At 38.2% G+C, this 25,717-nt stretch overlaps 1 protein-coding gene across 1 annotated transcript in view; it reads left to right on the top strand.

Moving 5' to 3' along the window:
* PAX5 (paired box 5) overlaps nucleotides 1-25,717 on the top strand; it is a 238,428-nt gene that overhangs the window by 35,946 nt on the left and 176,765 nt on the right. The window lies entirely within an intron of this gene.

Raw genomic sequence — 25,717 nt, 5'->3', positions numbered from 1 at the left:
GCACCTTGTAAGAGGGTGTTATATTTCTAAATTGAGTAGAATAAGGCTTGAAAAAGCTTCTGTGCTTCTGAGTATTTGACTTAGAAACATAAGTTCAGAAACCATAGGAAAAGGGAGCAGTATAAGATAGAGGAATATTCTGCTCTACCAACTGTTTTGTTTATGCCCCTATGTGTATATGAAATTAACTGTAGATACAGGCCAGAATTTAGTATCAAACTGAAGTGTGGCATGCACACAAAAGTATTCCTTGTTTTGCCATTTGGAGAATAGTTGTGTGCAACTTTCTAATCTGGGGAAAATTTATTTTAACTCATACTCAAAACTCTCAAAGAAGCAATGACATTCACGGGGAATCGGAAAAAATAGTTCAGACAAGTATATGGTGGAGTGAAGAACAGCTACTGTTGACAAATATGAAAATGGTGTTAAAGAAATACCAGAGGTAGACTGGCTACATAGATAAGGGAATCTTTGTAGCTGGTGAGATTGGGAAGAGAAAATAATAATTAAAAAATACAGCAAAGGCAGACTGCAATTATCTATAATGGAGAAGGAAATGTTTTTAAAAAGCTCATTTTCAGGCTGCTTATGAGGATAAAAAAGCTAACGCAAAGAATTTGGTTAAATACCAGTCTGAAAATAAATATTAGTCAAAATTAGCCTAAGGTCTTAGCACTGAAGATGTCCTTTTTGACTACTGAAACTGAATCCCAAGCTAGTAACTCATGTGTCGAACATGTTCTACTTCAAACACTAAAGGAAGCAGTAAAGCAGTAAAGGAATTAAATGATTAGGACTACAGCTTGCCCAGCATGGACCCATTCTGCACATTCAGTGGGGGAATTTCTCTGGAGTAAACTATCAAGTTAAAACATGATTGTGATTATAGGGGTGTTGCGCAACTGGCAAGGGCTGCATCTGGTGCTGATATATTTGATAGTTTCCCAGACCCGCCAACCTAGAACTCAAGAGAAAAAAGTAGGTGCTGATGTCTTGTGATGGCCACAAAGGCTCATGCCTGATGGAGTTGGGAGGAGAGTCAAGAGATTCTCATCATTTTGGGGCATTTCTTTCCTTTACTTCAGAATCAGCTCTACACCTGTGGGATCTCCTTCTGTCTTCTATGTGAGACAGCTGAGCTGATTCATTTCTTGTTTCACCACAGTGTAAGCATCCCAGAGTCCTGTTAGATTGGAATGGCATATAAGCCCCAGTAAAGAAATTAACTAAATGAAACTGCAGTAAAGTAAATCTTTTCTTTGAAATGGTGTTGCTCTGTGGAGCTCGTGGGTGGTTTGTTTCTGCATTTTCTGGAACTCTTGCATCTTCCTTGTTCCTGGATTGCAATTGGACTAACACGGCTTTTAAGAGAAAACGTGACTTGATGGCACTGAAACTCCCCCTCATAAGAATTAGTTGATTTTGCATTCAACCAGACAAGTGAATTAATCTGGACTGGGACATATGTGCAAACCATTTATATTATTTTCCTTCCGCATGAAGTAGTGGTGAGGAAATTTTGTTTGTTTAGGACTTGATGCAGTGATTTTGGAGCAGGGACTAAATGATGTTCTTTGCTCCTTGTCCTCAGCATCTTAAGGTTGGCAGAAGTGAAGACTGTGGTGGATTGTCTCAAACTCTTTTGGAGGGGTTGTGTAGTGGAAATGGCAGTGGTGTTGAAGTGCCTTCAGTTTCAGATCATATGGCCCTTAGTTCTGTTCTCCTGCTGTCCTTGAGACATAAATCCTAAAACTCTTAAGTGCAGATCCTGTCTCAGCTATGTGCATGATATAATCTTTATTGCGGTCAATGACCAAGACTGAACACAATTCCATGCCAAAGGTTACATGGATCAAGAAACAGGTAAAAAATTTTCTCAGCAAATTACACAGAATCAGAGAAAGTGGATTAAAAAGAATAAAACTACAACACACACACAAAGATCCAAGATACTGTATTTAAAAGGGCTGCAATGACAAAACTGCTTAACTATTAAATGAATACAATCCTATATTGCTAAATGATAAGCTACTGGGATACTAAAATGGATTTAGCAACTGTTAAAATGGTAAGACAGTTGAGAAATACTCTTAGATAAATGTGATAAAAGGTGATGCTAACATAAAAGAGGTTAAGGTACGGTCCAAAAAATCTTGTATGGGAAATTGGGCTATTTAATGATTATATGCTCCTTGAATGAACTGCAATAGCAAATTCACAAAATTTTGCTATGCTTCTGGATGTTGTTGTGGACTTCACAGCTAAAAGATATTGGAAAAGTTTGTACATATGAGGGCATACATACTGCCAGAATAATTGCAAGTTGGTGAGGAGGCAAGACACAAGTAAACAGTCAAATATTGGTGACAAATTATAACCATAAAAATAATTTTGTAGCAACAGAAATGTTTAATTTATTTTGTCTTCCCAAATGTTCTTGAGGTCTTCTTTTTAGTTATGTAGAATCATGACTAGAATTGATTTAAATACTGTAGTGGTCTAATACAAAATGAATTTGGAAAAGGGCATCTCACTTCAATTTTAAAAATAACAGATTTGTAAACATTCAAAAATATGCACCTGAAAGCTGCAGTTTGTAAAATATTCCTGCCTGCAATGAATCATGCTAGAAACGTATCCATATTGCAAAGCGTCTTGTGCCTTTTCTATACTTTTTACATCTCTTTTTACATGCTTTATACAGAGGGCAGATTTTCAGAGGATTTGAACTTCTTAGCTGTGAGTTTACTTAAAATGTAAATTAAGAATTCTCAGACAGAATATAGTTCTGCAGTGGAGTAAATGTCAGATGCAATAATTGTGTGTTTAAAATATATAATGGGTATATTCTTAGTATCTTCTTTTAATGCCTTGTCTATAAATAGAAACTGCTTCTGTCTTAATATTCTGTTTCATTAAACTCTGCATATAATCTGCAACCTTTCTCAAACTTTTAAGCTTATCTCTGACTTCCAGATTTACTCTATCATATGATCTTCCCTAACCCAATGCTATGGTCTGTTTCTTAGGTGAGCATTATTCCAATCTTCCCTAATATTGTTCTCTAGATGTATTTGACTATAGCTCCTAGAACTGTCAGTCACAAAGGTCAGTGGTCTTGCTGATTGGAAATTAGGCTAATTGTAGTCTACTACATTTGAAGAGTATCAGGTTGCAAAAGGGCTAATTTGTTCAGTACTGGCATCTCTGATCTCTTTAAAAAAAAATAATGCATGGTACTGTGTTTGGGATAAAGTAGCAGTTATCCCTGAACTTTTTTTTACGACTCAGGTTGGGGAGATGGGAAAACTGAAAATGCTGATTCAGATTAGTAATCAGGAAGTTTTTAGGGGCATTCCATGTACTCAGATCTTGGCTAGAAATGAAACAACGCCATGAAATACTTTAGAATTCCATCAGTCTTAAGAACTGCATCCCCATTCAGGTGTTCTATACCTTCCAAATGAACCCCACAGCTTGAGAAATATCTCTTTAATAACTAAATATGTACCCCACAGCTTGATAAACTTATCACTTCCATTGCTAAATGCCCTTTGAATTTCCCCCCTCTGAAAGTGATTCTGCATGTTGCTAAAATATTGATGGGGCATTGAATTATTATGGCTACTAGTCTAATGTGTACGAAGTGGGAAATACATTGGAAAATTTCTTGCCTATTTCCCTGCAGATGAAACCACTGCTGTATAGTTTTAAATATTAGCATGCGTATATGTATGTATCAAGCTGCCTGCCTGAAAAAAAAAATCAGTTTTAATCTATAGTAGTATTATTTGTGGTGTATTGTTGTAGTAGTCATTACTTTCAGAAGTGCTCAAAGCAAAGGTCTGCATTACAGAATGTGTTAAGGATAATTGGATAACATGCATATATATACCTATATTAACAATAGTTAGCATGTGTAGTGGTTAAAGGGCTGGAATAAGAGTGGGGAGACCCTGGTTCAAATCCTCCCTTAAGCATGGAGGTCTACTGGATGACCTTGTCAGTGTCAGGCCCTGTGGCAAGCTGGCAGAAAACACAACTACCCCTTTTGTATCACGCATTGACAGCTTTGCCATGTGAACCAGGCAAGCACAATGCAAACCAAGCCAACCCCATGACCAAGTGGGGAAAATGCTAGGAACAAAACCATTACAAATACAGATTTTAGTACAGGTATATTAGAAATATAGCAGACCAATGTCGTCCTCGTTAATAGGCAGCTTGTCTAAGACGAGTCATTGTCAGTTAAGAGATTTAAGTAAGACAATTCTTGTACTGCAGCCTGTTATTTTATTCTGTAAAAATCATAGTGTAATCCCATATATGTATGCTTGCAAGTAAGTCTGGTGGATTCAGTGAGGCTTATTACGATGTAAGTGTGCAATCCTATATTTACTTAGCTAGAGATAAACCCTACTGAACTCAGTTAGATATACTTCTCAACAGAAATGTATAAGGTAGCTCTCTTTTTATTATACTATGCTAGCTAACTGGATGTAGCAGGCAGTAATGTTATATATTTAATTCTTTCACTTTATGGAAAGAATAGACAACATCTGAGACCTAAATAAGAAATGCTCATTTCCGCACCCACATAAATTTTTCAGTTATGCTTCCTAAGTTATAATTGCTCTCTACACCTAATTTGGCACTGTTTTTGTTGTCTTGGTGTCCCCTAATTCTATAAAGTAAACTTGTCAACTGTTTCAACACTTCATTGGCATTAGGAAATTGGCTTTTCTATGTGCATGTGTAGATGTATCAGGAATAAGCCCTCACCTTCATCCTACGTTCTCTCCCCCTCTCCTTTACTATTTCTACCCTTTCATTCACAATACTGTGTACAGATTTGGGGGCAAACCAGAACAAGATGGCTGTGAAATGATTGCTCTTGCGTCCCCTTTGGCTAGCCTTTGAGAGGTTTTATGAACGGAGCTGTGTTGCCATGAGGATCAGGTCCTGTGAACAGCTTATTAATGGATAATGAATCCCCCCCACTTCTTCTTCCACCTTCCCCAGAAGGGAATGGTAGTGGTAGCGATGGTTGTGTGTGCAAACAGAAGTGACAGCCAGATGCAATTTCCTGATGAATAGCTGCCAAGCCTGACAGAGTAGCGGCAAGTAGTGTTGCTGCTCTCTGTTTGGTTAAACTTTGGAAGGGTAGGGTCTCTGAGGGCCATCTACAGAAGCCCCCTCTTTCTTCACCAGGCAAATGGATCTTCTCCTCCCCTCACATTCATTTGCGCATATACACATGGAAATACATAAGATACTTAGCTAATGTACATGCCATCTATCTTCTACCCATCCATTCTCCTACTAAAAGAGGAATGACAAGAAAAATATTCTTAATCTGTAGGCGAATTTGGGGTAGTGGTTAAGGTGCTAGCCTAGAAACCAGAGACTGTCAGTTCTAGGTCTCCCTTAGGCATGAAAGCCAGCTGGGTGACTTTAGGCCTGTCCCTCTCTCTCACCCCAACCCACCTCACAGAGTTGTTGTGGAGAAAATAGGAAGCAGGAGTATTAAGTAAGTTAAGTTAACCAAGGTATATAAAAAAGATGGGATAAAATAACAACAACAGCAACACTCCAGACTTAACAATTGTTGATAAGAAAGACAAAAAAGTCTGGATAGTGGACATTGCAATACCTGGAGATAGCAGAATAGAAGAGAAGGAACTGGAGAAAATCACAAAATACAAAGAGCTGCAAATAGAAATATGACTGTGGCAAAAGAAAGCAAAGATACTACTAATAGTAATAGGTGTCTTGGGTGTAATCCCAAAACATCTGGAGTACCACTGGAAGACCATCAGCATTGACAAAATCACCATCAGTCAATTGCAAAAGGCAGTTTTACATGGAACAGCTTACATCCTGTGACAATACCTTTAACACCATCAAACAGCAACATCTGCCTATCCCAGGTCCTTGGGAAGGACTCGGTAGGTGGATAAAGATGCCAAATCCAGTCTAAACATCTGGCTGACTGTTTGACCAACAATAGCAACAACAACAATAATAAAGTGGCTCCCAGTGAGGCCCTACCTTGACATAGTTGTGGGGCTTGCATGCTCTGAGGAGAATGAGAGCTATGCCAGAGGCTCAACCATATTGGACAGGCCTCATCAGAGGAACCAGACGAAGAGTGTCCTTCCCATAAACAATATGGTGAGACATAATTTACAGAAACCCATACTGGATCAGTCGTTGCCTGGGTCAACAAGGACCATTCTAGGTGTTCTAGTTCCTGGACATCTGGTGACAAGTGGGCTACAGGACTCAGGACTGTTGGCTGAGCATCCATGGCCAGCAGCTGCAGGACTACTGGAAGAAAAGTTGTCAATATGAAGATTGAAAACAAAGAAATAATGATCTGCTATTACAAATCAAGTCCAATGAGAAGAGGATATCTGAAAAGAATGTACCACTTCTGGAAAGAACAACATCTAGTATCAGAAACAACAGAACAGAGGCTAGCAGATCAACGTCAATTTATAATTATTTCGTATTATAGTATTCAGAGAAATAAAATTGGAAGAACTGCAAAGGTCTACCCAAGCAAAGAAATTGAAGCCTTGCCAGTGCATCGCCAAAATGGAAGATCAGGTTGGAAAATAAGATCAGCATGCTAAGATTAGATGTAAGCAAGCTAGAACAGATGAAGGAAAAGAAGCTGATCAAGAAATATCACCTAGAAACAAGGAAGATCAAAGAAGCACTAGAAATCATAAACCAGGAAATAATAGCCACAGCCAAAAAGATCAGCAGATACGAAGCTCGAATTGCACACTATAGGCAGAATCTCCAATTTCAGTCAAATCAGAAACATTTCTACCAATACATCAATGGAGAGACTGCAATGAACCAGTCAACACCTGACAAAGAAGAAACAGTGCAGTTCTGGGAGCAGCTATGGGACAACCCAAAGACATACAACACGAATGCAGTTTGGATAAAGGAGGTGGATAAAAATAAAAAAGAAGCTGAAATGAAAGAACTTGTAATAACAGCAGAAACAGTGGAAAAAAGGGCAAGGAAGATCAAGAATTGATCAGCACCAGGTGAAAATGAACTGCATGGTTTTTGGTTGAAACATCTGACTGCTTTGCACCTATTAATTGCCAAGCAGTTTAACAACATACTGCAAGGAGGTGAAATTGAAGATTGATTAACATCTGGCAAAACCTACCTGATAATGAAAGATCCAACAAAAGGGGCAGCACCAGGCAACTACAAGCCAATTACCTGCTTACCAACAACTTTCAAATTGCTAACTGGTGTGGTAGCTCATAGTCCAACAGCATCTAGTTGAAAACATGTTCTTTTCATCTGAGCAGAAAGGAAACCGCCGAAACAGCAGAGGAAGAAAGGATCAGCTCCTAATTGACAATATGATTTTGGAAAACTGCAAGAGAAGGAAGAGCAACTTGAATGTAGCTTGGATTGACTACAAGAAGGCATTTGACTCTCTGACACATACCTGGATAATCAAGTGCCTAGAAATAACAGGAGTCAGTAGAAACATCAGAAGCTTTGTGCGAAGATCAATGGCACAGTGGAAGACACAGTCACTGGTCAATGGTGATAGACTGGGAGAGGTTAATATCAAGAGAGGAATCTTTCAAGGAGACTCACTATCACCACTACTGTTTGTCATTACATTGATTCCTCTGTCAACAATACTGAACAAGTCAGGCCATGGCTATCAAACATCAAAAACATCTGCCAGGCTACCCCACCTCCTTTACATGGACAATCTGAAGCTATATGAAAAAACAGTCTGTATGGAAAAACACAGTGAGTAGAATCACTGCTCAGCACTGTCTGAATATGCAGCCAAGATATTGCAATAGAATTTGGACTAGACAAATGTGTCACCCCTTCCATCAATGGGGAAAAGTAGTGAAAACTGAAGAAATCAAGATGCCCTATGGAAATAACATCAAGAGTCTGGATGAAGAAGATAACTACAAACACCTGGGTTCTTCAAGCTGACAACATCAAGCACATTGAAATCAAGAAGAGGTTTAGCAGTGAATATGTCATGAGAGTGAAGAAGATCTTAAAGTCCAAACTCAGTGGAGGAAATACCATCAAGGCAATTAATACCTGGGCAGTTCCAGTCATTAGATACACAGCTGGACTAGTGAACTAGAAGCCCTGGATAGGAAGACCAGAAAAATAATGACAGTGAATCATGCCCTTCATCCATGCAGTGATATTGACAAACTCTACTTACCAAGCAGCATAAGTGGGTGTGGAATGTTGCAAGTACACCAGACAGTTCAAGAAGAAAAAAGAGCATTGAAGGACAGTTAAGGAGATGCACTGAAGCTAGTACAACACGAAGACTTACTGAATACTGAAGAGACCAAAGTGGCCTACAAGAAAGACCAAATGAAGAACAGAAGAGAGACATGGCAAGGCAAAGTACTACATGGCCAGTACACACACACAAAAAAAACTAGCAAACAAAGCAGATAAAAACAAGACCTGGCAATGGCTAAGAGCAGGAAAGTTGAAGAAAGAGACAGAGGGGCTAATTCTGGCTCCACAAGACCAAGCCTTAAGAACAAATGCATACAAAGCCAGAATTTGGAAGACAGCAACAGATAGCAAATGCTGCCTCCACAAAGAAGCTGAAGAAACACTCCTAAACTATCTCTTTAGCTGCTGCAAGAAGATCACACAGACTGACTAAACAATGGCATGACAAAGTAGCAACTATGGTGCATTGGAATATCTGCAAGAAATATCATTTGCCTGCAAGCAAGAACTGGTGAGAGCACAAAACAGATGAAGTAATAGAAAATGAAGAAGCTAAAGTGCTCTGAGACTTTCAAATTCAAACAGACAAGCACCTGCCACATAACACCCTAGGCTTAACAGTTGTTGATAAGAAAGTCAAAAAAGTCTGGATAGTGGACACTGCAATACCTGGAGACAGCAGAAATAAAGAGAAAGAAGTGGAGAAAATCACAAAATACAAAGACCTGCAAATAGAAATAGAACAACTATGGCAAAAGAAAGCAAAAGATGGTACCAATAGTAATAGGCACTTTGGGTGCAATCCCAAAACATCTGGAGCATCACTTGAAGACCATCGGCATTGACAAAATCACCATCAGCCAGTTGCAGAAGGCAGCTTTACTTGGAACAGCTTACATCCTGTGACAATACCTTTAACACCATCAAACAACAGCATCAGCCTATCCCAGGTCCTTGGGAAGGACTTGATAGGTGGATAAAAATGCCAAATCCAGTCTAAAGATCTGGCTGGCTGTGCAACCAACAATAATAAAATAGAAGTGAGTAGAAATTCATTCTTATCAATTAGCAATTAGAATACTGTTATGTTTTGATCCCTTGGAAAAGTTTTATTCATTCTACTTTTCTTTGCATACCTGCCCTTCTCAGCAAAGGGATGATACTTTATTTGGATCAAACGGATTTGAATTAGAATGATTATTATGCTGTTTATTATATTATTTAATTTGTCCTGTACTACCAAATGTATGATGCCTTGCAGAGCCATGCAGGCAAAAATAGAGCACCAACAAGGTTAATAGCTGAACTATAATGGGGCTAAACAGACATAGTTCTGGATGGAACATTGAATACGATGAACTTTGACTTAATGTAACTTCAGACCTATTGCTGTCCTTTTGCATCATATTGCGAGACTCATGGCATAACTGTTTTCAGATTTCAGGGCAGAGCACAGAAATTCAGATTCTCAATGGCTTGCTTGTGGATATAATCCAACATTATATTTTAAAAAGGCAGTATAATTTAGGAACATAGATTCACATTTATTTTTTAACTGAAATGACAACTGGTCATATTACTTACAAAAGTAAATTGATTTACTATCTTTTGTGTACATATTGGCCCATTTAAAAAAAAGAAAGTACACATCCAGCTTGTGACAAATGAATCAGTAAAAACGAACGTAGGCAATTTTGATGAATGTATGTGCTGAACAGAAACATTTCCCGACCTGCTGTTCTCTAGATGTGCTGGGACTGAAGCTTTTGGAATTCTGCATTCAGCTAGCAAGGGTGGGGGCAGCTTGGAGAAGGTGACTCCAAATAATACTGCTGATATAAAAATGACATCTGTTGAACTGTTAGCTTGAAACTTGAGATGTCCACGATTTAGTTGAAGAAACTTATGAAGATACCAAATTTTAAAATGATACAATAAAATTGTGTTTTAAAATTAAGAGATACTTGCCCCATGAAAGTTTATGGCAACACCTATTCATAATTCTCTAGTCAATGCTAAGTTTCACTCAGAATCTTTTATATACTTTTAAAGTAATCCTTTTGCCCCTTTTCTGCTTACAAAATGGCTGTCAAAATAAGTTCAGTCTTTCAGAATTTCATTCCTGCAAGATATGTTGAAATTGCTATTCCAAGAATTCTTGGAGTTGCAATCCTAACACATCTGATGTCCCAACACAGTTTGAGGAAAGATGAATTATATAGTAAGGTCTAGTAAATTATATAGTAAGATTATATAGTAAAATCTCTTTTGATGCAGCAGAGAGTAGATTGATATTGTCAAGATGATTGTTGTTGAATTCCTTGGTACCATAGTGACTGATTATTGTGCCACTAACGTAAAATGTCCACAGGTTTTGTAAAGGTTCATCCAATTCCAACATTTTTGAGACTTCAAGAAAAACTACATCTTGACAATGTCATACAGTACATTCTGTTTTGGAATAGGGAAGGGAGATTATTTGCATTTCAATACACTTGTCTCTGATAGACACTCCCTCAGCCTAACCTATACTCTTGTGAAGGATTCAGCTTGAAGCAAGAGGCAATGAAGCAGTATGCTTAACCTTTTCACCTATCACATATTTACAACTGCTACATCACCCATCAGTTTATTGCAATATCTCTGCTTCCCAAATAATCCCTGATGTCTTGCTGCAGGACTATTTGTAGAAGCCTGAACAATTTTCTCCTGTTCACCATGTGGCACTTCCAAGTGCAAAGTAAGAAACAAGAATTCTTGTGTTATTAGACTTATTGTGCACTACACAAAAATCTCTGTGTTGAATAAGTGCAAGATGAGTGAAGATTGGTCAAAGAGGATTCCTTACTACTTTAAAACTGTTCTGCCATTCTCAGCTATATGTAACAATGAGGCATGGGTCAGTTCATAGGAGGATTTCTCAAATAATCCAGTAAAACTCAGATGCTTCAGGAAGAGATATGATATAACATGGGGCATCTGTGCTTTTCCCATGCATGAAATAGGCAGACCTCATGTATCTTTCTTACTTAGTAAAAGGAGAATTACAACAGCTGCACAGTATTATTAGTGTGAAGGGGAAAAATAGTTTATTTTACCATTCGTAAATTTCCCACTGTCAGAAATGTTAGCTATAGCAATTGTTTCAGAAGAAATGTTGCTTTGAGAGAAAAAAAAAAATAGTGTTTTGCATTTATTTACAGACTTAGTCAAATTTTATTTTTCTGTTTCTTCAATGCAGTTTCTTATAATTCCTCTTCTGATTACATTGAAAACTGAGTTTTCAATATTTTATTAAAAAAAAAAGTACTCAAAGGAATAACATTAAGGATGAAGAAAAGAAAGGTTAAAGAAATAGATTATGTAGACTGAGAGTTGTGGTCAATCAATATAATAGGATTAAATATTGGCAAGGCAATGAATTCTCTTTTGCAGCAGATTAAATAAGGCACGTCATTTGATGGAAAAAATATCAGTATGGACATTTCCAAATCTTGATCTGACTTTTAGGTAGGTAGGCAGGTAGGAAGGTAGGTAGACAGACAGATAGATAGATAGATAGATAGATAGATAGACAGATGATAGATAGATAGATAGATAGATAGATAGATATGCCTAAATAATAATTGCATATCCTTCTGCCGAGCATAGTGGACCTTACATGAAGGAGAGAGAGAGGTCAGTGTGTTCACTGGCTGGTGCAAATCTGCAGGTGCAGGTCTGTAAAACAGTTCCAGCTAAGCAACTTCAGTTTTGTAATTATGGGTCAGTTGACCTCTTAGCAAAGGTCAATTGGATGAAATCTGCTTTCAATGGGCCAAGTATAAGGAGGTGAATTGTGACACCTGCTGCCAGGCTTGAGTGGAGCAGCCTAAGACATTACATTTTGCCGCAAAGCCAGCCTGCTGACATTCTCATTTAAAAAGGAAGCCTACGACATGGCCAATTATGCATTTAGAACCTATTAAAAATCCTGCTGCAGAACGGGTGAAAAATTATTCCTGCTGGTGCTAGATGGTTTTACTGTCTTTTTCTTTCTTTTAATATGTAGGACAGGAAAGCAGTCAACTAGGGGTGGGGTGGGGTAGGGTGGGGGTTGCATCATTTTTTAAAAATATGACTTTTCATTTAAAAAAAGGCAGAAAGAGAGATAGAAATACAGGAAGTGATACTCAGTAATAAAGTACATCAACAGCAGCAAACCTTCCCACAAAAACCGGATATGTAAACCCAAGTTGCGTTTTTTTGTTTGTTTGTTTGTTGAGAAAACAAAATCAGACAAGACTAATCAGGCAGAGCTTCTTTGGAAATATATCCTATAATTGTAGTGCTACAGTAGGGGCAGAACTCTCTCATATCTCCAGACCTGGTTGTCTTCTTTATGGATCTTTAATAAGAGAGAAAGTTCAAAGTTGGCAGGAATGCCTAACATTCAGCAGGCTTCGGCTGTGAAAGTCTTTAAAATTCATATTGAAAGATTTACATATTAGACGCCAGTACCACTGAAACAGAAGGAATGCGGAATGGCCCTTGATAATAATGAGACGCCCACATGGCAGAACAATTCCAGAAAAAAACAAAGTAAGGAAAAAAGAAAGAAGCCCACACAGATTTTTTCAGCCTTACGAGGTATTCCAGACAAGAAGCACACCCAGGGGTACTAGCTCTAACTTTATTGTAAGGTTACATTAACAAAATCTTGCAAGTCTGAAAGTACATCTCTCCCACCTCACTTTACAGTTCAAGAAACTAGGGATGGTCTCTTTTGAGTTGTTTGCCACACCCCATTCCTTCTGCGGACTCAGCTGCCTCTTGCCGGATCATTGTCTAGTTTGTGGCTCTTCCACCTGTCTCCCAAGGTCATCTCCACATACCATTACATATTTTTATAAGGAAGTCTATAAAGAGACTCCATAGGATACACTAAATAAAAGAATCTAGTTCCATGAGATTCATCATCATCATCATCATCATCACCCCAGACTTAACAATTGTTGATAAGAAAGACAAAAAAGTAAAAAAGTCTGGATAGTGGACATTGCAATACTTGGAGATAGCAGAATAGAAGAGAAAGAACTGGAAAAAATCACAAAACAAAAAGATCTGCAAATAGAAATAGAACAACTGTGGCAAATGAAAGCAAAGATAGTACCAATAGTAATAGGCACCTTGGGTGCAATCCCAAAACATCTGGAGCACCACTTGAAGACCGTCGGCATTGGCAAAATCACCATCAGTCAATTGCAAAAGGCAGTTTTACTTGGAACGGCTTCCATCCTGTGATGACACCTTTAGCACCATCAAACAACAACATCTGCCTATCCCAGGTCCTTGGGAAGGACTTGACAGGTGGATAAAAATGCCAAATCCAGTCTAAACCTCTGGCTGACTGTGCGGCCAACAATAATTTATTACATTTATATGCCGCCTGACTCCCAACAACTCTGTAGTTAGGCATGTAGACTAACCAAAAAAGGATTATGATCATAAAAAGCAGACAGGCTGGTTTTGCAACTGGATGAGGAGGTCAAGATTGTCAACTCTTCTCTTTCCTAATTATTAAATATTTAGGTTAGTGCAGAACAGGAAACAAAATATGAAATCTGGAAAATTTGTATTTTTATACAACTTTGCATACACTGGCATACACATACCAGTGTATGCAGTCAACTGCATAGACTGTAAGGAAATGATTTCTTAAGTGGGGCCCATTCATTGGAAGATGATCAGATATACCATTGTACCAATGTTATTTCTTCAGGGAATAGGAAGTGAAATTTAGAATGTAGCTGATTCAATGATTAGAGATTCAGACAGGTGAGTAGATCAGCTGATAGACCCACTTGCTTTAAAGATAACAGATTTCCAGTTTTCTGAAACATAGAACTTGGAAAGAGTTGGTAGTCATAACGCACATTGCCACCAACAGTGAGGAGAAACATATCTGTGAAACCAAATTTTGATTGCCAGGATGGTGTTTGAAGACTGGGAAGACTCCAGTATGTCATTTAGTCTGCTCCTGTATTGTGCATAGATAAGTGGAAGTGGGTGATCTCAGTGCCTGATAGAAATGGGAAACCGCAAAGAGGTGGTAGCACAACTTTTACCCAGGATTCTTTGAAGAGCTTCCAACTTCCAAGAGAAGCTGGACATCATTTGGTTCAGAAAGAATCTTCTCCAAAAGTTGGAAATGTTTCTGTTTGATGAGCTGAAATTAGAAACTAAATGACAGATAAACACCAGGTCCAGATGATAGCTCCTATCTCATAGCTCTTCAAAAACATAAGAGCAAAACTGAAGATTATTTGGGATTTTTTTCCTGGTGTGATTAAAATGATAAAAATATGACTACTGTAAATTCCATGTTGGGAATCATTAGGAAAGAAATTGAAAATAAAACCTTCCAATATTTTATACAAATATATAATACGATCACATTTGGAATAACTATCTGTATAGTTCTGGACGCTGTAGTTAAAAAAACTGTAGATCTGGAAAAGAACAAAAATAGACAAAGTTATTGGTGTTGGGACACTTTAGCTTAGAAAAAAGGCAAGCAAAGGAGAACGTAATAGAAAAATACGTAATTATGGATGAGATGGAGAAAATAGAAAGGGATGTTTTCCCTTGAACTGGGCCAACCAATGAAGATGATAGTAGGAGGTTCTGGACAGTTGAAAGACTGTAGTAGATTTCATTGTTAAACCTCCATTTCTTCTTTGTGGGTTTACTAACAACATTTGGTTGGTTACTTTTGAAAACAGAATGCTGATTAAGGGACTTCCGTTTGTAATTAACATTTTTCAAGGGCGGTCCTGGTGAATTATAGTCTTAGCCTTTATATGTGAGCCTAATGAAGACTTAAAGAACACCATAGAAATCCAGCATTTTTTAAAAAGCGTTCTTGTCATATTCCTCCATACATAAATTAATGACACAAAGAGAGGTTTTTTAAAATTTGTTAGTTTAATAAATTTTAAAAAATTATAGTGGAGAATGGATACAATATACACAAATGTGTGCATATAAAGCAGTCCAAAGTGTCATGTATGAATAAGGAGCTTCTGATTTCATTTCCCCATAAGAAAATTTGGGGAAGTCTTACAGTCCTCGAGCTCAGATTAAAAGTGTTGGAATTTTTAATACTGAAGTTCAGCCTGTTAACTGACATGAGAACTGTTTGTTTCTGATGCTATTTTGTGAAAAAGGTAGTTGCCCAGCATTTCTAAAGAAGTGAAATTGGCAAAAAATAGCAAACTCCCCCAGGGAGCAAATACAGATATTAGTCATCTTGTCAGAACATGAAAGAGAAATTATTTGACTGATTTCAGCTCTGCATTTATATCTGAACAAAGCCCTAGAATGACAGAGAGGAGCGTGTTCAGAGGAAGCATAGCTGAGAAGGTGTGATATTAAGGTAGCTTACCTTCCATTTTAGCAATAAATGCAAATGTGGGCAGGGATGGGTAAAGAGATAATAATCACTTTTCACCTCCCCCGAATTAATTTTGCACCCAAAATAAACTGTCTGAGTTGCTTAGCTGGAGATTTTAAAATTTATTTTGCAAAGGGTAAATACATATGAAGAATTATGGATCATGAGGCTGCCACACTGCTTAAGCATGCATAGCTATGCACTGTTATTAAACTTCCTGCAAATCTTTTTTGCCCCTTTAGAACATAAACTGTTATTCTTTCTTGTGTACTGGACTTTTACAGCATAAAATCAGGAGCCCCATTGACATTCATCAATGGATTTCCTAAAGCAGCAGCCTCTTTTATTTCAGGCTTGTGCAGAAAACCTTACCTGCAGGTTTTTCCTACAAAATAATCTCATTTCAACAAAATCTCTGTCACAGTGCTGGGATACTTTGAAGGACTGACACACCTGTCTCTCAGCTACAGCACGCTCCTAGTGCCAAGGTAGAAAGGATCTTCTAGGACACAGTGTCCATCCCCCACCTCTCACCAAGCAGCTTGAAAATGACTAGAGTGTCTTCACTTTCGTTGATTTTTTTAATATGAAACCTTATTATAAACATATGGTCACTTTACATTCTCAAAGTAAAAGCATAAATAAAAACATAAACTTAAATACATAAGAACAATCTTAAAGGATTGTTCAATAACTCATTTTTCCCTTCCTTTTTGTCGATCTTGAAAAGTCCAGAATACATAGAGAACCGTGCTCATTCCTCTTTCCTGCCAGCTGACAGACACAAGGTCACCCAAGAATTGTCCTGCTGCATGAGGTACTACCAAATTAATACAGATCGGTTATCTCCACTCCACATTAAAAGTAAAACAAAATAAATCGCTAGCATACCCGTTCACATTATTCAGTGTATGGACTTGTATGCATTTGTCCCATGATTTGGGAAAACATCTGAGAGGTAACTGTAGGAAAGTTCTAAAGAAGAAGAATTGCAAAAAATTGTAAATCAGCAGCGGGGCAGTAAAAAATCAAGCTGGTAGGCTTGGCAGGGAGATCAAAGCCTGCCCCTTTGTGCATGCATGCAACGTTGATCCACGTTCAAAAGGGCTTTGATGATGCCGGGACTTTTTTGACCTAAGTGCTGTTGCTTGAAATCCACCAAAGGCTTCTGTCTGCCTTGCCACCATTATTTACTGTATTTAAAAGTCTTTGAGCATTATGGAAGTAAAATGATAATACGTCAGCAATTCTGTAGCTGGATGATTTTTTTCAAGAGCTGTGATCATGATTGCGTTTCCCTGTTGGATTGGAAGGCATGGGGGTAGGGAGCTAAATTCTAATAAATGCATGGAGGAAGAGACATGTAGAGGAAAACACCACCTTTACTGTGGTTTCCAGTAGAAACGTTAAGGTTTTTTTTAATATTTCCGGAAATTTAAAATATACTTGCAGAGTACCTCTCTATGTTCGCTCTTGTGTAGCAGGCTGTTGGATGGTGTCTGTTCCTCCATTCCTGCTTCTTCAGGGTTTTCCAATGGCCAGAGGCAGACTGGATTTTCTGACACTTCTAGTTTCAGTGCACCAAGCTGAGATATTAAAGACAACTGCGGGACAGCAAAACATCTGCTTTTTCATTCACCTACAAAGCCCAAGCAAGAAAACCCTTTATTCTTTATATAAAATGGAATCTCATGGGCATAAATCTCTATACTACAACAAAGACACTACAGTAGCGTCTGTCTCACGGGCCTCATGGCTCCCCACCCCCATTGCACTCATTCTGAAACAGGGTTTCCTCACTTTACCTTTGATACTAAAAAGAAACTGGCAGGGAGAAATTTAAGTAAACCTACAAAACACAGCAAGGCATGGGAATTTCCTTCCTTCCCTGCATGACTCTGTTTTCTATGATGGCTTCACCCCCAATCCATTATTAATTTATTTAAAACATTTCTAATAGCCATTTATCGAATGGATTCCAGACTGGCGTACAAAAGTGGAATAAAAATGGAATAAAGGACAAACTGGTTAATATGATATACCATACAGGTAATATATGCAAGATGATTAAATATATATATATAAAAAGAAACACGATGAAATTTATGATTGGAAATGAAACAAACATGCATTTAAAATAAAATAGCTTGGAATATCTCTTTTGCATTATAAAAAGAACCATGTAGGAAGAACAAACTGGACCAGAACTATAATGTTGGGCGAGATGGGGGTTAATATTTTTCCCTCTTGAGAAAAATAATCCCTGAAGTGACTTTTTTCGGGTGTATAATGCCATATTAAAAATGCAATGCTCAATAATATATATATTAGAGCAATTACATTTTATGCATTATTTATTCATTTATTTAATTTACTATATTTATTTGTATTATATAGCTGCCCATCTCACACAAGTGACTCTGGGTGGCTTACAGGATTAAAACAGACAACTCTTCCAGCCCCCTTGCACCATCAGTAGTAGCAGAGCTCATCTACGTCCTGACCCAAATGCCTGGGGAAACAGCCAGGTCTTCAATGCCTTGTGAAATGCTAACAAGGTTGGGGCCCTCCCAATTTCTGGGGGATGCTGTTCCACAGGGCATTAACACTTTAACATCCCCCTTTATTTAATTAATAACATATCCAGTATTCTCAACCCCATTTCTAATAATTTCCAGCATGGAAATACCACATGTTAAGGACCTGCCATATGCATGAGATCCTGCTTCCACCTACTAGGGAATTTCTACTAAGTACTGTAAATGTGGATAAGATTATATCATTCTGGAGTGAGGTGGTCTTCAAATCAAATCAAATCAAATCAAATCAATCATACAGTCCAATTTTATCCATGTTGACTCAGAGGTAAGCATTACTTAATGCCAAGCCAAACACAGTATCAAAATGTAAAGCAGGAGAGAAATGTGTTACTCAGATGAACTGTCTAGGTAATATGCAGAGTACAGAGAAGCTTCAATAATGCATCATTTTAAATCTCAGTTTTGAAACTGCTCAGTGCTTCTTGCTTATGATATCTATAATATTTATTATATTTATTATATACGTATATGTATATGTATATATATTCTTAACATTTAAATATTTTATTAAACTTTAAAAACACTACTACTGCTTTAGAAACTTAGCTATTAGCTTGTAATTTTAGGACAGTGTGTCAACCAAATAGCAGTATAGCTATATAACCATAATAGCACTGTATAAAAAGCTACACACAGACTTCAACAACATCACTAGCTCAATCTAGAGTAGTAACATCTGGAGGCTGCTAGGGTTTAGATGGGAAGAAGCAGCTGAAGTTGAACATAAGCAAAATGAAGTTGTTTGTTCGTTGGGGTTCTCTGCCAGCAATGGTGTTGTCTCTGGAGAAAGCAGATTTGCAACTTCGATGTGCTCCAAGTCTCATGGTTGGAAGGACCGATGGAGGCCATGATCACATTCTGTGAGATGGGCAGCTATATAAATGTGATAAATAAATAAAATAAATGGTCATTAAGGCCTTTGTGCAGTTCTGGCTCCTGTACCAGCTGTGGTCTTGCAATGGTAACTCATGCTTTATGCTACCAATGTGCTTTACATAAATCTGCGCTTTACATGAGGCAGTCTTGAAAGGCCATTTGGAAACTATGTTTGGTGCAAAATGCAGCAGCTGAAGACTGATTGGTGCTAGGTCACAAGAGATTATTACACTTGTGCTGTGGGCCTTGTATTGGCTGCCAATAAGTTTCTGAGTGTCATTCAAAGTGCTGGTTTTGACTTATATGGGTTGGCACTGAGGTAATCCACTGGCATCTGTCTCCAACCAGAAATGACCTATCCTACTATATATATCACAACTATTGGGGGTCCTCACTTCCATGAGGTTAAGGCGGCTGAGGCTAGAAGGCCGAGTTTTATCATCACAGCATCTACATTAAGGAGCAGGTGAAACTTACCCCAACATTGATTGCCTTCTGGAAACTGGTTAAGATGAAGTTATTCTGGAGAGCTTTTAACTTAGCTTAAGGTGCTGATGCTCTTGGTCGATTAAAAAGTATGTTGTTCCAGTTGTTTTCTTTTCCCCCCACAACAACAACCCTGTGAGGTAGGCTGGGGTGGGAGAAAGTGATTGACCCAACGGGAAGTGAACTTTCCTGGCTGAGGATGGACTAGAACCTGGGTCCTCCAGCTCCTTCTCTCACACCTTAACCACTATACCACACTGGCTCTCCATCCATCTCACCCATCATCCTACCTGATTCATACACTGTCTTTACTTCTGCTTCACGTCTCTCAGTGTCTTCACTTATGGCCTTTTGAGTCACCTTAATCTCTTCCACAGTATCCACACCTTTCCACAGCAGGGACACAACTAAACAATGGGTACATTTTTAAATGTACAGTTTTTGTAACTAATACAATTACACATTTATATAATATTAGATGCATACTCTTACAGCATACTTGCATTTATAATCTGAACATAGGCGTTTGTTTGCTTGATAGACTTTATGGGCCTTAATTTCACTACATTGGGTTAAATCCTAGGGCATTCTAGCTCTTATCTGCAACATTACTTTACAGGAAACTAATTAGATAGTGAAAATCCATTTTAGTCTCATACTGTATCCCAAGGATTCATGTATGTATGTATGGCAGATATCTATCTATCTATCTATCTATCTATCTATCTATCTATCTATCTATCTATCTATCTATCTATCTATCTATCTATCGATTCCAATTAATTTTTTTTAGATTTTTTATCCCGCCTTTATTATTTTTATATATAACATTTATATAAAAATAAAAATAAAAAAATGTTGTGCAACAACTCTCCAAAAACCTCTCACCATCATCTAAAAACATAACTTACAGATTTAGACATTTGACATGGATAAATGTGAGCACATTATTTTATTAATGGTGACCAGATCCAAAGGATGGTGTCTCCGTAACCTCTAACAACTATGGAGGAGATTTTTTAGCAGATCCTGCATCATAGAAGCTGTATGTTCTAGCTGAAATGCCTTCTTTTGCATTACCCTGGATGCCACAGGAACCTTTGTCCTTATTGTTTGCTAGGTCTCCTATGTCTAAGAGGAACATTTACAAAGATGAAATTGCTAGCCTCGTGTTGGGCTGTTTACTAAACAAATTCAACTGAAGTCACTACAAAGGGTACCTCTGACTCTGAGATTGCACGAATACAGCCTTTGCCGTTTACAAAGGCCACCAATGGCTTAGATTCAGTTTTCCCCACCTGCTTTTTTTTAATCTTGTAAAGGCTTGTATGGCAACAAGCCTTTCCTGATGTTCCCACTTCCTCTTTAGATCAGCGTTTTGAAAGAAGGAGCAATATAAAATAAGTAGCATCCAGTTTTTTTCAAGTTTAGTAACACAAGAGTTCTCTTCCACCAATTTGTAAGGGGGAAAAGGAAACATAATTTAAGCTGATGAAGCTGAAAGGAAAACGCACAGAGGTCTGAGGGTGACATACTTGCACGCCCGCACACACACACACATGCACACCCACTAAATAAAACAAATTGTAAACCAAGCAATCCCGAATACAATTGCAGGGAGATGGCAGAGGTCTTTAGGAGCTCTGATGAGCTGTCGATAGTCAGCTGAAACAAATGGTCCGATAGCATGATACCTCAGCTCCCGATAACATAGGGCAAATGGCCTTCCAGGAGGAGATATAGATTTTCCTTTGAGATATGGAAAGGGAAATAAATTAAATTATGTTGGAACATAGTTTATAAAAAGGGAGAGGGAGGGAAGGGAAGGGGGGGGAATACTGGGAGGTTAAAAAGGGAGTAGATATGTGCTGGTGTATGGGGGACATACATGTGGGGCTAGGGGAAAGGAATAGAGCTAGAAAATCAGCTTTTGCAGGCATTTGCAATTTAATTGATATTTGGCGGCAGGAAGCCAATCAGTATAAGTAAATTGACGTTATAAGATAGAAATAATTGCTTAATGGGATACCTTCCCCCATGGCTGAGGCAGGCCAAATAAATGTAGCCAGGCTTCCAGAACCAGCATGATGGTCGTTACTGGTTACAGCCTGCTGCTGCCTTACAGGCAGGGTTCTGCTCGGGCTGCAGTTTATTTTTATGGCATCTGTCTCCTCTCCCCGAGAGAAGGCAATGAGCGGTTTCACATTGATTGCCGCTCCAGCCAACGGCGGCCAAGAGAGAAGGCCATAATTAATGACTTTATTTGCTGGAGCACTGCTGAGAACAATTGAGTTTGTTATGGTAACAACTGATGCCAGCTTTCCTAGAGGCTCAAGGGAGGTGTTTTAGCGTGGAGTCCAGCCGCCAGAAACCGGGCAGTGTACCAGATGATCCACATGGAGCAGGAGTGTTTTGGCAGATGAAGTGTCAATAAGCTTGAGTGATTCTACCTTACGCTGATGGAGCCAGGGGTAAAGCATGAAGGGCTAGGGTGAGCCACTGCCTTCTCAGTTGCGGACTTCCAAGATGCATTATTATGACTCTTTCCTTTTCTTCTTCTACTTTTTAAAACCTGGCTTCAGAGGCTAGTCATTCTGGGAGAGCCAGTTACTCTTGTTCATTCATTTCTCTCTCTATATATTATATCAGTAACAAAGCTACAGTTAAGACACATGAGGCCAATGGATAGAGCTGCGTGACTTTGATGGACCTCTCTCACACCAAACAGGCCCCAGAGACTGTCTGGAAGTCTTATAATCTCCGATAAAGAAAACACTCAGGCCCCAGTCAGATGATGCGTTATTGCACCATTTGGGATAGTTTGCAGACACTATGCCGTTGGCATTGTGAGTAGTGTGGACCTGTATTGAGATTGGGAGGGATGATGATATTTGGAAAGCTTAATCTTTTAGTTTTCCAGGTTCCATCCTGCTGAACCCAATAACTCTTGGTTGTGCAGAGACTAAGTACGAAGATTGCTAAGCAAATGTAGTACTAAGTGCTATATTGCTGTAGAAAACAAACGTGTGTGCATTCCTAGATTAGTTTACTTCATATCCTCAAATTGATTTCCTGGTCCTGCTCCCCAGGAAAACATTAAAAATGTTATTCTAGGCAGGAAGCTGGAGATCTCTAAGAGGGGGTTCTCAGCATTTTCACCATGATGGTCCGAGAAGAAGCATAACATGACATGACGACAAAATGTATTTGTGTATTTGGAGAATTCAGCTACACATTACATGCAAATGTATGTAACCAAATCCAAACAAGCCACCATTTGCCTCCAAAAAGATGCTTTGGAAAAGGGAAATTTCAAGCACAGAAGAAGTGGAATAAGCAGTAAGGGCTTAATCCTTTATTCTTTTCCAAACTCCCACCTACCAGTTGTTTTTCTTCAAAGAAATTCAAAGATCTATGTGCCTTCAGAATCTTTTGTTTGGAAAAGCAGCTTAAGGCTGCTTAGAATGGAGAAGGAGCAAGAGGCTTTTGTTCAGAATTGCCCTCCTAAAGTGGTTTTTCCTAATCCTAAAGAAAGGGGAGAGGCTGTCATGGTTCAACTACTACATGCTTTTATATTTAAAATTGTTTTTCCTTGCATTCCCAGACAGCATGGGCAATGGTCATGCTTGTTGGGAATTTTACTAGTTGCAATTCAACATATCTACAGCCTGCAAGATTGGGGAAGGCTCTACAGTTAGGCTCTCAGGATCAAGTAAAATCTGAAGTTAAATGCATTTTTGCATTTAACAAATTATCGTAAAAATACAAGTCGTATCTGCTGATTGTGGCAGGCACTGTAGGCTACTGCAATTGCGGTAGGGGAAAAACGAGACTTCAGCTCTTTCCTCCTTTTCAGTTTTGAAGATAATGTTTTTATCTGTACTTTAATGACTGTGCCTTAACTGCATGTTTACTAGGGCTGTACAAAGCATTTGAAACAGGTGCTTTACAAAGTGCATTAGCGCAACCAGAGCACTCCTCCTTGAACTGTTAAAGCAGCCAGTCTTTTGGAAGTCTTGCACAATAGCTTCAAAGACTGCCCTTAGTTATCTGCTTGGGTGGGAGGCGATAACACTTTTGTGGGACCATCAGTATAGCAGAACAGGGGCAGTACTTCCCCAATACAATCAATACTATATTAAGGAAAAATGCACCATTATAATGATGCTCTGTCCTGGCTCTCCTTTAGGGGTTGTCAACATTACAAATGTAACTGGACAAGTTTGGATATGGGATCAGCACAGAATATATTACAGATGAACCAGAAGACATGATACAGTCCATTTATTTATTTATCTATATATATTTCAAATTTGGTCACCGCCCATCTCACTAGGAAGTGACTCTGGGCAGTTTACAGTAAAAACAAGAAATAAATATTAATTAAAATACAATTAAAATTCAATAAAATACAATACAATAAAAACCATACTCATACATAAATAGTAACATCTTCCAAGATGCTGCTGGTAGAAAGGATATTAACATACAGGAGCAAACAGGAAAATACATGGATGGTGACTTTCATTTTAGACATTGCTAATTTATTCAGATAAAGATATCTAGATGTTTTATTATGCCTAAGCAAAAATCCAATCAAAAACATTTTGAAACTATATTCAGTTCCTCACATCTGGAAAAGCAAACATGTATGCCTGTTGTGAAATGTGTGCCTGTGACTTTTCAATATCTCATCACAGTTGTTCATATTGTGAAGGGAAATGCAGATATTGTACGATAACTTGCCATTTGTAATGAATGACAATTTCAGTAAACTGATGGGCAGCCAGCTATTATTCATTATTTGGATGTACTTGGTTTGGCTTAGGTTTGGGGAAGATTATTCCCACTCTGGCAAATACCGCTTCAGCCTTAGTGACTAATATCTTATTCTGTTGGGTCTATGCTTTTAGAGCTTGAAAGACAAAATTCATGCTGGTGGGGGGTGAAGGATGAGGAGCATAAATAAATACAATTTTGTGCATAGTGTTGTACATAGAACATTGAATAAAGTATATATGTATTTCTCATTCTGACATCTTAACTAGGACAAATTTTGAAATATTAAACACTTTGTAGTGAGTTCTCATATAAATGATCATAATTTGTTTGACAGTACATTGCACACATTTTCTGGATTTTATATCTGTTAGATGTCAATGCATAAAATAAGAAGAAATATAAGCAACACCTGAAATGAAATCCAGTTTTCTCTGAAGTCCATAAAATGTTCTCTATGCATTTTAACACTGCAGCAAATTTGTAGTAGTTTACTATGTGTAAGGGAAGAACTAGTAGTACAACCTAAACAAATAATTTCAACAGATTTATTTATCTTTAGATGGGTTAAGTCCTTCTAGAAACAATGGAAGTATTCTCATAATATCTGAACCTATAACCCCCTTGGCCCACTCTATGGGAACTTCTACATTCTCCCACTTCTATCTCCCAAGCCCTCTCCAAACAGTTGGGAACTCTTTGCAGTTTTCTGGCAGCACTAAGTTTGTGAGTCTAGTGCTTGAACAAAACACCATAAGCCAACGAGTATATAGCTCATCCACAGGAGTGTGTAAAGTTTTTAGCTTCCTGCCTCTCCAACTATTTCCATTCATTGAGTAACAAATACAAATTAAAATATTCTCCAATCCATTTTTTCTGCAGTCATATTTGTATATGTTTGTTGGTAGTTTTTCAAAAACTCTGAGATTTTGTTATGAAGAGAAGCTTGCGGGGGGCGGAATTGGGAGGTAGATTTAAAGGATGAAAACAAAAGCGCTTCTGTTTTCCTTCTCCCCACGGCACCAGCTCATTCTTATATTAAAAAAAGTCTCTGTGACTTGTAAAGGTAGCAAAACAGCATGCCAGCAATTTAGTAGGTGAACACTTATTCCAGTAGTTTTGACCATCATTGCATAATGCTATGGTGGCCACATCTGGGGGTGGGGGTGAGAAATTAAGGAAGATAAATTTTAAGGCATCTATACTGAACCTCTACTGGGTTGGGGAATAAAGCCTAATTGCAGCTGTGGTATAATGACTGATT

The sequence above is a fragment of the Python bivittatus genome, unplaced genomic scaffold, assembly GCF_059951505.1.
Source record: "Python bivittatus isolate LINGU-HERP-01145 unplaced genomic scaffold, Pbiv_v1 ctg000850_np1212, whole genome shotgun sequence".
Lineage (NCBI taxonomy): Eukaryota > Metazoa > Chordata > Lepidosauria > Squamata > Pythonidae > Python > Python bivittatus.
The sequence above is the reverse complement of the archived record's forward strand: the minus strand, read 5'-3'. Positions and strand labels throughout refer to the sequence as shown.